The sequence below is a fragment of the Aegilops tauschii genome, chromosome 5 (genome assembly GCF_002575655.3).
Source record: "Aegilops tauschii subsp. strangulata cultivar AL8/78 chromosome 5, Aet v6.0, whole genome shotgun sequence".
Taxonomy (NCBI): domain Eukaryota; kingdom Viridiplantae; phylum Streptophyta; class Magnoliopsida; order Poales; family Poaceae; genus Aegilops; species Aegilops tauschii.
The window spans coordinates 357,785,530-357,798,455 of NC_053039.3; the positions used below are offsets into that span (position 1 = coordinate 357,785,530).

Consider the following 12,926-nt stretch of genomic DNA (forward strand, 5'->3'; position numbering starts at 1 on the left):
GCGCGTCCGAAAATTGTCCCGAACCCGACCCGGGTTGTGTTACCGTTGGGTCCGGATCATCCCCAAACATCTATAAAACATCTCTGTTTTCTTTATTGGACTCCACAGCCTATTTTTCTCGACCGTTCAATTTTGATCGGAGGGTTCGTTTTGCCTTAAGCTAGTCCACCTAGCTATTTAAACAGCCTAACCCTAGTTTTTAGAAGGCTTGTCCCATCCACCTATTCTCGAGACGCCGCCACCCACCTCCCTTTTCTTCATCGGGATCTCCTCATTCCCCCCCGATCCAATCCACCAGCCTCTGCCTCTGCTCGATCTCCACCGCAAGCCGCAGCCGCCCCTCCTGCTCCCTCCTCGATCTAGATCGAGAGGGGTTCGATCCCCTGCCTCTGCCCGAGCTCCTCCCGCAGCACCCCATCACCCTCGACCCTGCCTCGTCGGCCGGTCGACACCGGCGACAGGAACATCGCCGGAGATGAGTGCCCCGACAGCCCCGCGACCCCTCCTCCCCCTCCTGCGATTTCCCCCCTCTCTCTCTCTCACGGTGGCCATCTCTCTCTCCTTCACAGGAACGAGCAGGAGCTCGCCAAGCTCCATGGCGCCGCCTCCTCTGCTTCTTCCCGCGCGCATGAGCCCAACGGGAGAGGAGCTCCTCCATGCCGTGTCTGCCTCCCTCCGCCTGCCAATTCCCTGAACCGCCAGGTCCGCAGGAGCCAAGCTCGTCGACGGCTTCCTCCAGGTCCGGCCGGACTCCCTCCAACCAGCGCCTCCCCGCCGCCTTGCACGCCCACGCCACCGGCGACCAGGACCAGGCCGTCCCCGGTCCGCACCCTACCCCTCCTTCTCTTTTCCTTCTTTCCCTGGTTCGTCTCTCTCCCTCACCCCGCGGTCTCTCTTTCTTCAGGGAGAACAGGAACAAGCCCGCCATGGCCGTGCCTGACCTGCGCCAAGCTCCGCCGCCTCCCTGCCAAGTCCGTTCCGCCGGAGTCCCTTGAAGCAGCCGCGCTGGATCTCATCTCCAGCCCCGTCCGCGACCTCCCCGACCCGTGCCGCCGCGAGCCACCTCCTTCCCTTGGATCCTCGCCGCCTTCGCCCTGCTCGCCTCCTCTGCTTCGTTGGAGTAGGGAGGACGACGCACCTCTGCTCGCTGCGTTGACCGCGCCTTCCTCGCCTACGTGGACCGCGACCACGACTTAGGCCCAGCGCGCCAGCCTCCCTTGCCGGCCTCACCTCACCGTCGAACCGGGCCGTGGCCCATGGTGAGCAGCCCCCCAACGCCCTCCTGTTTCTTTTTTTCCCGCTATTGGGCCAGTACTTCTGGCCCGCGTATGTTTTTTTTAGGTCCAGCGATTTTAGCTATTATCCCAGGAACGTCTGTTTTACAGAAAAGTCCCTCTAGATCATGCATTTAATAACTCACAAATGGTGCATCGTTTAAAATGATTTTAATATGTAAAATGCTTAGAATTCTGTCTAGTTTCACATTATGCCACTCTCATCCATGTTTAAAATGTTTAAATTGCTGTTTGATTAAATTTTCTCAAATGCCATGCTAAAATGATTTATTTCATAACTAATTAACCGTAACTCGGAATTTAATAAACTTTATATGTAAATGGGGTGGAAAAATGCCTAGTTTAACATGGTGCACTTTATTTTGCTGTTTAACAACTCTAAAATTGTGTTTAGGGCAGAACAGTAGTAAATTCGAAATATGCATATGAGGATTTTCCGGAATTCTTATTTGTTGTTCCGGCCTCATTTAAATTGCCTAAAATGTGTAGTTTACTTATGTCTCACCTCTTGCCATGTTAAACAACATTTAATATTGTTGGGTACATAAATGGGAGAGAACTAAATAATTGATGTGGTGTTCTGTCAATATGCAACTCGTTGCATATTGAGCTCCACTTAATTTGTAGTATTGTTTGTTGCACTCTGCCATGCCATGCCTCATTAAACCGGACATGCATCATATACTTGATTTTGCATCATGCCATGTGTATGTGGTGGTTGTTTACTATGTTGTTTGTTTCTTTCCGGGTTGCTTCTCTCGTTACCTTCGGTTTCGTTCCGGAGTTGTGAGGACTCGTTCGACTACGTCCGTTTGTCTTCTTCATGGACTCGTTCTTCTTCCTTGCGGGATCTCAGGCAAGATGACCATACCCTCGAAATCACTTCTATATTTGCTTGCTAGTTGTCCGTTCTATTGCTATGTTGCGCTACCTACCACTTGCTATATCATGCCTCCCATATTGCCATGTCAAGCCTTTAACCCACCTTTCCCAGCAAACCGTTGTTTGGCTATGTTACCGCTTTTGCTCAGCCCCTCTTATAGCGTTGCTAGTTGTAGGTGAAGATGAAGTTTGTTCCATGTTGGGACATGGATATTGTTGGGATATCACAATATCTCTTATTTAATTAAAGCATCTATATACTTGGTAAAGGGTGGAAGGCTCGGCCTTATGCCTGGTGTTTTGTTCCACTCTTGCCGCCCTAGTTTCCGTCATACCGGTGTTATGTTCCTTGATTTTGCGTTCCTTACGCGGTTGGGTGATTTATGGGACCCCCTTGACAGTTCGCTTTGAATAAAACTCCTCCAGCAAGGCCCAACCTTGGTAGTACCATTTGCCTACCTAAGCCTTTTTCCCTTGGGTTCTGCAGACTCAAGGGTCATCTTTATTTACCCCCGGGCCAATTCTCCTCCGAGTGCTGGTCCAAACCGAGTGATGTCCGGCGCCCCCTGGGCAACCAGGGTCTATGCCAACCCGACGTCTGGCTCATCCAGTGTGCCCTGAGAACGAGATATGTGCAGCTCCTATCGAGATTTGTCGGCACATCGGGCGGCTTTGCTGGTCTTGTTTTACCATGTCGAAATGTCTTGTAAACCGGGATTCCGAGACTGATCGGGTCTTCCTGGGAGAAGGTTTATCCTTCGTTGACCGTGAGAGCTTATAATGGGCTAAGTTGGGACACCCCTGCAGGGTATTATCTTTCGAGAGCCGTGCCCGCGGTTATGTGGTAGATGGGAATTTGTTAATATCCGGTTGTAGAGAACTTGACACTCGACTTAATTTAAAATACATCAACCGCATGTGTAGCCGTGATGGTCTCTTTTCGGCGGAGTCCGGGAAGTGAACACGGTTTTTGGGTTATGTTTGACGTAAGTAGGAGTTCAGGATCACTTCTTGATCATTGCTAGCTTCACGACTGTTCCGTTGCTTCTCTTCTCGCTCTTATTTGCGTATGTTAGCCACCATATATGCTTAGTGCTTGCTGCAGCTCCACCTCATTACACCATCCTTTCCTATAAGCTTTAATAGTCTTGATCTCGCGGGTGTGAGATGTTGGGGATCGTAGCAGAATTTAAAAAAAAATTCCTATGTTCACCAAGATCCATCTATGGAGTATACTAGCAACGAGGGGAAAGGAGTGCATCTACATACCCTTGTAGATCGCGAGCGGAAGCGTTCCAATGAACGAGGTTGATGGAGCCGTACTCGCCGTGATCCAAATCACCGATGATCGAGTGCCGAACGGACGGCACCTCCGCGTTCAACACACGTACGGAGCAGCGACGTTCTCCTCCTTCTTGATCCAGCAAGGGGGAAGGAGAGGTTGATGGAGATCCAGCAGCACGACGGCGTGGTGGTGGATGTAGCGGGGTCTCGGCAGGGCTTCGCCGAGCTTCTGCGAGAGGGAGAGGTGTTGCAGGGGAGGAGGGAGGCGCCCAAGGCTGTTGTGTTACTGCCCTCCCTCCCCCCTTTATATAGGCCCCCTGGGAGGGGGGCGCCGGCCAAGACCCATCTGGAGGGGGGGCGGCGGCCAGGGGGGGAGACTTGCCCCCCAAGGCAAGTGGGGCGCCCCCCCCACCCTAGGGTTTCCAACCCTAGGCGTAGGGGGGAGGCCCATGGGGGGCGCCCCAGCCCACTAAGGGCTGGTTCCCTTCCCACTTCAGCCCATGGGGCCCTCCGGGATAGGTGGCCCCACCCGGTGGACCCCCGGGACCCTTCCGGTGGTCCCGGTACAATACCGATGACCCCCGAAACTTTCCCGGTGGCCGAAACTTGACTTCCTATATATAATTCTTCACCTCCGGACCATTCCGGAACTCCTCGTGATGTCCGGGATCTCATCCGGGACTCCGAACAACTTTCGGGTTTCCGCATACTCATATCTCTACAACCCTAGCGTCACCGAACCTTAAGTGTGTAGACCCTACGGGTTCGTGAGACATGCAGACATGACCGAGACGCCTCTCCGGTCAATAACCAACAGCGGGATCTGGATACCCATGTTGGCTCCCACATGTTCCACGATGATCTCATCGGATAAACCACGATGTCGAGGATTCAATCAATCCCTTATACAATTCCCTTTGTCAATCGGTATGTTACTTGCCCGAGATTCGATCGTCGGTATCCCAATACCTTGTTCAATCTCATTACCGGCAAGTCTCTTTACTCGTACCGCAATGCATGATCCCGTGACTAACGCCTTAGTCACATTGAGCTCATTATGATGATGCATTACCGAGTGGGCCCAGAGATACCTCTCCGTCATACGGAGTGACAAATCCCAGTCTCGATCCGTGCCAACCCAACAGACACTTTCGGAGATACCCGTAGTATACCTTTATAGTCACCCAGTTACGTTGTGACGTTTGGCACACCCAAAGTACTCCTACGGTATCCGGGAGTTGCACGATCTCATGGTCTAAGGAAAAGATACTTGACTTTGGAAAAGCTCTAGCAAACGAACTACACGATCTTTGAGCTATGCTTAGGATTGGGTCTTGTCCATCACATCATTCTCCTAATGATGTGATCCCGTTATCAATGACATCCAATGTCCATAGTCAGGAAACCATGACTAGCTGTTTGATCAACGAGCTAGTCAACTAGAGGCTTACTAGGGACACGTTGTGGTCTATGTATTCACACATGTATTACGATTTCCGGATAACACAATTATAGCATGAACAATAGACAATTATCATGAACAAAGAAATATAATAATAACCATTTATTATTGCCTCTAGGGCATATTTCCAACAGTCTCCCACTTGCACTAGAGTCAATAATCTAGTTACATTGTGATGAATCGAACACCCATTGCGTCCTGGTGTTGATCATGTTTTGCTCTAGGGAGAGGTTTAGTCAACGGATCTGCTACATTCAGGTCCGTATGTACTTTACAAATATCTGTGTCTCCATTTTGACCACTTTCATGAATGGAGTTGAAGCGACGCTTGATATGCCTGGTCTTCCTATGAAACCTGGGCTCCTTCGCAAGGGCAATAGCTCCAGTGTTGTCACAGAAGAGAGTCATCGGGCCCGACGCATTGGGAATCACCCCTAGGTCGGTAATGAACTCCTTCATCCAGACTGCTTCCTGTGCTGCCTCCGAGGCTGCCATGTACTCCGCTTCACATGTAGATCCCGCCACGACGCTTTGCTTGCAACTGCACCAGCTTACTGCTCCTCCATTCAAAATATACACGTATCCGGTTTGTGACTTCGAGTCATCCAGATCTGTGTCGAAGCTAGCGTCGACGTAACCCTTTACAACGAGCTCTTCGTCACCTCCATAAATGAGAAACATATCCTTAGTCCTCTTCAGGTACTTCAGGATATTCTTGACCGTTGTCCAGTGTTCCATGCCGGGATTACTTTGGTACCTTCCTACCAAACTTACGGCAAGGTTTACATCAGGTCTGGTACACAGCATGGCATACATAATAGACCCTATGGCCGAGGCATAGGGGATGACACTCATCTTTTCTCTATCTTCTGCCGTGCTCGGGCATTGAGCCGTGCTCAATTGCACACATTGCAATACAGGCAAGAACCCCTTCTTGGACTGATCCATATTGAACTTCTTCAATATCTTGTCAAGGTACGTACTCTGTGAAAGACCAATGAGGCGTCTTGATCTATCTCCATAGATCTTGATGCCTAATATATAAGCAGCTTCTCCAAGGTCCTTCATAGAAAAACACTTATTCAAATAGGCCTTTATACTTTCCAAGAATTCTATATCATTTCCCACCAATAGTATGTCATCCACATACAATAAGAGAAATGCTACAGAGCTCCCACTCACTTTCTTGTAAGCACAGGCTTCTCCATAAGTCTGTGTAAACCCAAACGCTTTGATCATCTCATCAAAGCGAATGTTCCAACTCCGAGATGCTTGAACCAGCCCATAGATAGAGCGCTGGAGCTTGCATACTTTGTTAGCATTCTTAGGATCGACAAAACCTTCCGGCTGCATCATATACAACTCTTCCTTAAGGAAGCCGTTAAGGAATGCCGTTTTGACGTCCATCTGCCATATCTCATAATCATAGTATGCGGCAATTGCTAACATGATTCGGACGGACTTCAACTTCGCTACGGGTGAGAAAGTCTCATCGTAGTCAACCCCTTGAACTTGTCGATAACCCTTAGCGACAAGTCGAGCTTTATAGATGGTCACATTACCATCCGCGTCTGTCTTCTTCTTAAAGATCCATTTATTTTCTATGGCTCGCCGATCATCGGGCAAGTCAGTCAAAGTCCATACTTCGTTTTCATACATGGATCCTATCTCGGATTTCATGGCTTCTAGCCATTTGTCGGAATCCGGGCCCGCCATCGCTTCTTCATAGTTCGAAGGTTCACCGTTGTCTAACAACATGATTTCCAGGACAGGGTTGCCGTACCACTCTGGTGTGGAACGTGTCCTTGTGGACCTACGAAGTTCAGCAGTAACTTGATCCGAAGCTTCATGATCATCATCATTAACTTCCTCCCCAGTCGGTGTAGGCACCACAGGAACATCTTCCCGCGTTGTGCTACTTTCCGGTTCGGAAGGGGTGACTATCACCTCATCAAGTTCCACTTTCCTCCCACTCAATTCTTTCGAGAGAAACTCTTTCTCCAGAAAGGACCCGTTCTTTGCAACGAAAATCTTGCCTTCGGATCTGAGGTAGAAGGTATACCCAATAGTTTCCTTAGGGTATCCTATGAAGACGCATTTTTCCGACTTGGGTTCGAGCTTTTCAGGTTGAAGTTTCTTGACATAAGCATCGCATCCCCAAACTTTTAGAAACGACAGCTTAGGTTTCTTCCCAAACCATAATTCATACGGTGTCGTCTCAACGGATTTCGACGGAGCCCTATTTAAAGTGAATGCGGCTTTCTCTAAAGCATATCCCCAAAATGAGAGCGGTAAATCGGTAAGTGACATCATAGATCGCACCATATCCAATAGAGTGCGATTACGACGTTCGGACACACCGTTTCGCTGAGGTGTTCCAGGCGGCGTGAGTTGTGAAACGATACCACATTTCCATAAGTGCACACCAAATTCGTGACTTAAATATTCTCCACCACGATCTGATCGTAAGAATTTTATTTTTCTGTCACGTTGATTCTCAACCTCACTCTGAAATTCCTTGAACTTTTCAAAGGTTTCAGACTTGTGTTTCATTAGGTAGACATACCCATATCTACTTAAGTCATCAGTGAGAGTGAGAACATAACGATATCCTCCGCGAGCCTCAACACTCATTGGACCGCACACATCGGTATGTATGATTTCCAATAAGTTGGTTGCTCGCTCCATTGTTCCGGAGAACGGAGTCTTGGTCTTCTTACCCATGAGGCATGGTTCGCACGTGTCAAATGATTCGTAATAAAGAGACTCCAAAAGTCCATCTGCATGGAGCTTCTTCATGCGCTTGACACCAATGTGACCAAGGCGGCAGTGCCACAAGTGTGTGGGACTATCGTTATCAACTTTACATCTTTTGGTATTCACACTATGAATATGTGTAACATCACGTTCGAGATTCATCAAGAATAAACCATTGACCAGCGGGGCATGACCATAAAACATATCTCTCATATAAATAGACAAACAATTATTCTCGGATTTAAATGAGTAGCCATCTCGAATTAAACGAGATCCAGATACAATGTTCATGCTCAAAGCTGGCACTAAATAACAATTATTGAGGTTTAAAACTAATCCCATAGGTAGATGCAGAGGTAGCGTACCGACGGCGATCACATCGACCTTGGAACCATTCCCGACGCGCATCGTCACCTCGTCCTTCGCCAGTCTCCGTTTATTCCGTAGTTCCTGTTTTGAGTTACAAATATGAGCAACCGCACCGGTATCAAATACCCAGGAGCTACTACGAGTACTGGTAAGGTACACATCAATTACATGTATATCACATATACCTTTGGTGTTGCCGGCCTTCTTGTCCGCTAAGTATTTGGGGCAGTTCCGCTTCCAGTGACCACTTCCCTTGCAATAAAAGCACTCAGTCTCAGGCTTGGGTCCATTCCTTGGCTTCTTCCCGGCAACTGGCTTACCGGGCGCGGCAACTCCCTTGCCGTCCTTCTTGAAGTTCTTCTTACCCTTGCCCTTCTTGAACTTAGTGGTTTTATTCACCATCAACACTTGATGTTCTTTTCTGATCTCCACCTCCGCTGATTTCAGCATCGAATATACCTCAGGAATGGTCTTTTCCATCCCCTGCATATTGAAGTTCATCACAAAGCTCTTGTAGCTTGGTGGAAGCGACTGAAGGATTCTTTCAATGACCGCGTCATCCGGGAGATTAACTCCCAGCTGAGACAAGCGGTTGTGAAACCCAGACATTCTGAGTATGTGCTCACTTACAGAACTATTCTCCTCCATTTTACAGCTGAAGAACTTGTCGGAGACTTCATATCTCTCGACCCGGGCATGAGCTTGGAAAACCATTTTCAGCTCTTCGAACATCTCATATGCTCCATGCTTCTCAAAACGCTTTTGGAGCCCCAGTTCTAAACTGTAAAGCATGCCGCACTGAACGAGGGAGTAATCATCAGCACGTGATTGCCAAGCGTTCATAACGTCTTGGTTCTCTGGGATTGGTGCTTCACCTAGCGGTGCTTCTAAGACATAATCTTTCTTGGCTGCTATGAGGATGATCCTCAGGTTCCGGACCCAGTCCGTATAGTTGCTGCCATCATCTTTCAGCTTGGTTTTCTCTAGGAACGCGTTGAAGTTGAGGACAACGTGGGCCATTTGATCTACAAGACATAGTGTAAAGATTTTAGACTAAGTTCATGATAATTAAGTTCATCTAATCAAATTACTCAATGAACTCCCACTCAGATAGACATCCCTCTAGTCATCTAAGTGAAACATGATCCGAGTTAACTTGGCCGTGTCCGATCATCACGTGAGACGGACTAGTCAAGATCGGTGAACATCTCCATGTTGATCGTATCTTCTATACGACTCATGCTCGACCTTTCGGTCCTCCGTGTTCCGAGGCCATGTCTGTACATGCTAGGCTCGTCAAGTCAACCTAAGTGTATTGCGTGTGTTCCGAGGCCATGTCTGTACATGCTAGGCTCGTCAACACCCGTTGTATGCGAACGTTAGAATCTATCACACCCGATCATCACGTGGTGCTTCGAAACAACGAACCTTCGCAACGGTGCACAGTCAGGGGGAACACTTTCTTGAAATTATTATAAGGGATCATCTTACTTACTACCGTCGTTCTAAGCAAATAAGATGCAAAACATGATAAACATCACATGCAATCAAATAGTGACATGATATGGCCAATATCATTTGCTCCTTTGATCTCCATCTTCGGGGCACCATGATCATCTTCGTCACCGGCATGACACCATGATCTCCATCATTGTGTCTTCATGAAGTTGTCACGCCAACGATTACTTCTACTTACATGGCTAACACGTTTAGCAATAAAGTAAAGTAATTTACATGGCGTTATTCAATGACACGCAGGTCATACAAAATAATAAAGACAACTCCTATGGCTCCTGCCGGTTGTCATACTCATCGACATGCAAGTCGTGATTCCTATTACAAGAATATGATCAATCTCATACATCACATATATCATTCATCACATCTTCTGGCCATATCATATCACATAGCACATGCTGCAAAAACAAGTTAGACGTCCTCTAATTGTTGTTGCAAGTTTTTACGTGGCTTGTAGGTTTCTAGCAAGAACGTTTCTTACCTACGTATGACCACAACGTGATATTCCAATTTCTATTTACCCTTCATAAGGACCCTTTTCATCGAATCCGTTCCGACTAAAGTGGGAGAGACAGACACCCGCTAGCCACCTTATGCAACTAGTGCATGTCAGTCGGTGGAACCTGTCTCACGTAAGCGTACGTGTAAGGTCGGTCCGGGCCGCTTCATCCCACAATGCCGCCGAAACAAGATAAGACTAGTAGCGGCAAGAAGAATTGGCAACATCAACGCCCACAACTACTTTGTGTTCTACTCGTGCATAGTAACTACGCATAGGCCTGGCTCATGATGCCACTGTTGCGGATCGTAGCAGAATTTAAAAAAATTTCCTACTCTCACCAAGATCCATCTATGGAGTATACTAGCAATGAGGGGAAAGGAGTGCATCTACATACCATTGTAGATCGCGAGCGGAAGCATTCCAATGAACGAGGTTGATGGAGTCGTACTCGTCGTGATCCAAATCACCGATGACCGAGTGCCGAACGGACGGCACCTCCGCGTTCAACACACGTACGGAGCAGCGACGTTCTCCTCCTTCTTGATCCAGCAAGGGGGAAGGAGAGGTTGATGGAGATCCAGCAGCACGACGGCGTGGTGGTGGATGTAGCGGGGTCTCGGCACGGCTTCGCCGAGCTTCTGCGAGAGGGAGAGGTGTTGCAGGGGAGGAGGGAGGCGCCCAAGGCTGTTGTGTTACTGCCCTCCCCCCCCCCCCCCGCCTTTATATAGGCCCCCTGGGAGGGGGGGCGCCGGCCAAGACCCATCTGGAGGGGGGGCGGCGGCCGGGGGGGAGACTTGCCCCCCAAGGCAAGTGGGGCGCCCCCCACCCTAAGGTTTCCAACCCTAGGCGCAGGGGGAGGCCCATGGGGGGTGCCCCAGCCCACTAAGAGGGCTGGTTCCCTTCCCACTTAAGCCCATGGGGCCCTCCGGGATAGGTGGCCCCACCCGGTGGACCCCCGGGACCCTTCCGGTGGTCCCGGTACAATACCGGTGACCCCCGAAACTTTCCCGATGGCCGAAACTTGACTTCCTATATATAATTCTTCACCTCCGGACCATTCCGGAACTCCTCGTGACGTCCGGGATCTCATCCGGGACTCCGAACAACTTTCGGGTTTCCGCATACTCATATCTCTACAACCCTAGCGTCACCGAACCTTAAGTGTGTAGACCCTACGGGTTCGGGAGACATGCAGACTTGACCGAGACGCCTCTCCGGTCAATAACCAACAGCGGGATCTGGATACCCATGTTGGCTCCCACATGTTCCCCGATGATCTCATCGAATGAACCACGATGTCGAGGATTCAATCAATCCCTTATACAATTCCCTTTGTCAATCGGTATGTTACTTGCCCGAGATTCGATCGTCGGTATCCCAATACCTTGTTCAATCTCGTTACCGGCAAGTCTCTTTACTCGTACCGCAATGCATGATCCCGTGACTAACGCCTTAGTCACATTGAGCTCATTATGATGATGCATTACCGAGTGGGCCCAGAGATACCTCTCCGTCATACGGAGTGACAAATCCCAGTCTCGATCCGTGCCAACCCAACAGACACTTTCGGAGATACCCGTAGTATACCTTTATAGTCACCCAGTTACGTTGTGACATTTGGCACACCCAAAGTACTCCTACGGTATCCGGGAGTTGCACGATCTCATGGTCTAAGGAAAAGATACTTGACATTGGAAAAGCTCTAGCAAACGAATTACACGATCTTTGAGCTATGCTTAGGATTGGGTCTTGTCCATCACATCATTCTCCTAATTATGTGATCCCGTTATCAATGACATCCAATGTGCATAGTCAGGAAACCATGACTATCTGTTTGATCAACGAGCTAGTCAACTAGAGGCTTACTAGGGACACGTTGTGGTCTATGTATTCACACATGTATTACGATTTCCGGATAACACAATTATAGCATGAACAATAGACAATTATCATGAACAAAGAAATATAATAATAACCATTTATTATTGCCTCTAGGGCATATTTCGAACATGAGATTGCTGAGTCCTCATGACTCACCAGATACTTCCAAACAGTTGCAGGTGCCGACGATCCCAGTGCAGGCGATGCTACCCAGCTCAAGTGAGAGCTCGATGAAGTACTTGGTCGTTACTATGTTTCTCTTCCTGTTGATCAATAGTGGAGCCCAGTTGGGATGATCGGGGATCTAGCAGTTGGGTTGTCTTCTTTTCTTTTGGTTCCGTAGTCGGACCTATGTGTGAATTCTGATTGTTGTATGATTTATTTATGTATTGTGTGAAGTGGCGATTGTAAGCCAACTCTTTATCCCATTCTTGTTCATTACATGGGATTGTGTGAAGATGACCCTTCTTGCGATAAAACCACAATGTGGTTATGCCTCTAAGTCGTGCCTCGACACGTGGGAGATATAGTCGCATCATGGGCGTTACAGCTATAGAGCTGTTCGGACTTTTTCGGCAACCCATATGTTGCCGTATGAAGCCCCTGGAGATTTGTGCCGAGGTGTCTGCGTGAAACAACCGAAGAAGCAAGGTACGCTTGTATGCGGAAAAGCAAATACTGAGGATTATGTTCACTAAAATCTGATTGATACGTCGAACGTAATCTTACAGATTATGACACCTCCACCCCGGCCATTTTACGTGCCAGGGGTCAAGGGCTGAGGCAAAAAGGCTTTGTACAGGTTTCAAATAGAGTTTTTGGTCTACAAAAAATCATGTGGACCTCCTGTCGCACGTCTGCGCCGCCTGTGCCTCCGCGAAAAGGCTTGCTTAGAGGGAACAGTCCCTGGCTATTTGTAGGAAAACCGGGCTCATAGAGAGTCTTTTCAGGTCCATAGGACGGACAGGTATTGATT

General features: G+C 48.6%; 1 long non-coding RNA gene across 1 annotated transcript; it reads left to right on the forward strand.

The window, feature by feature from the left end:
* Positions 1-216: 216 nt before the first annotated feature.
* Positions 217-12,391, forward strand: LOC120963976 (uncharacterized). Its single transcript, XR_005755663.3, has 4 exons — positions 217-822; positions 905-1,259; positions 2,080-2,151; positions 12,124-12,391. It is a non-coding gene; the product is annotated as an uncharacterized lncRNA (long non-coding RNA).
* Positions 12,392-12,926: the final 535 nt, after the last annotated feature.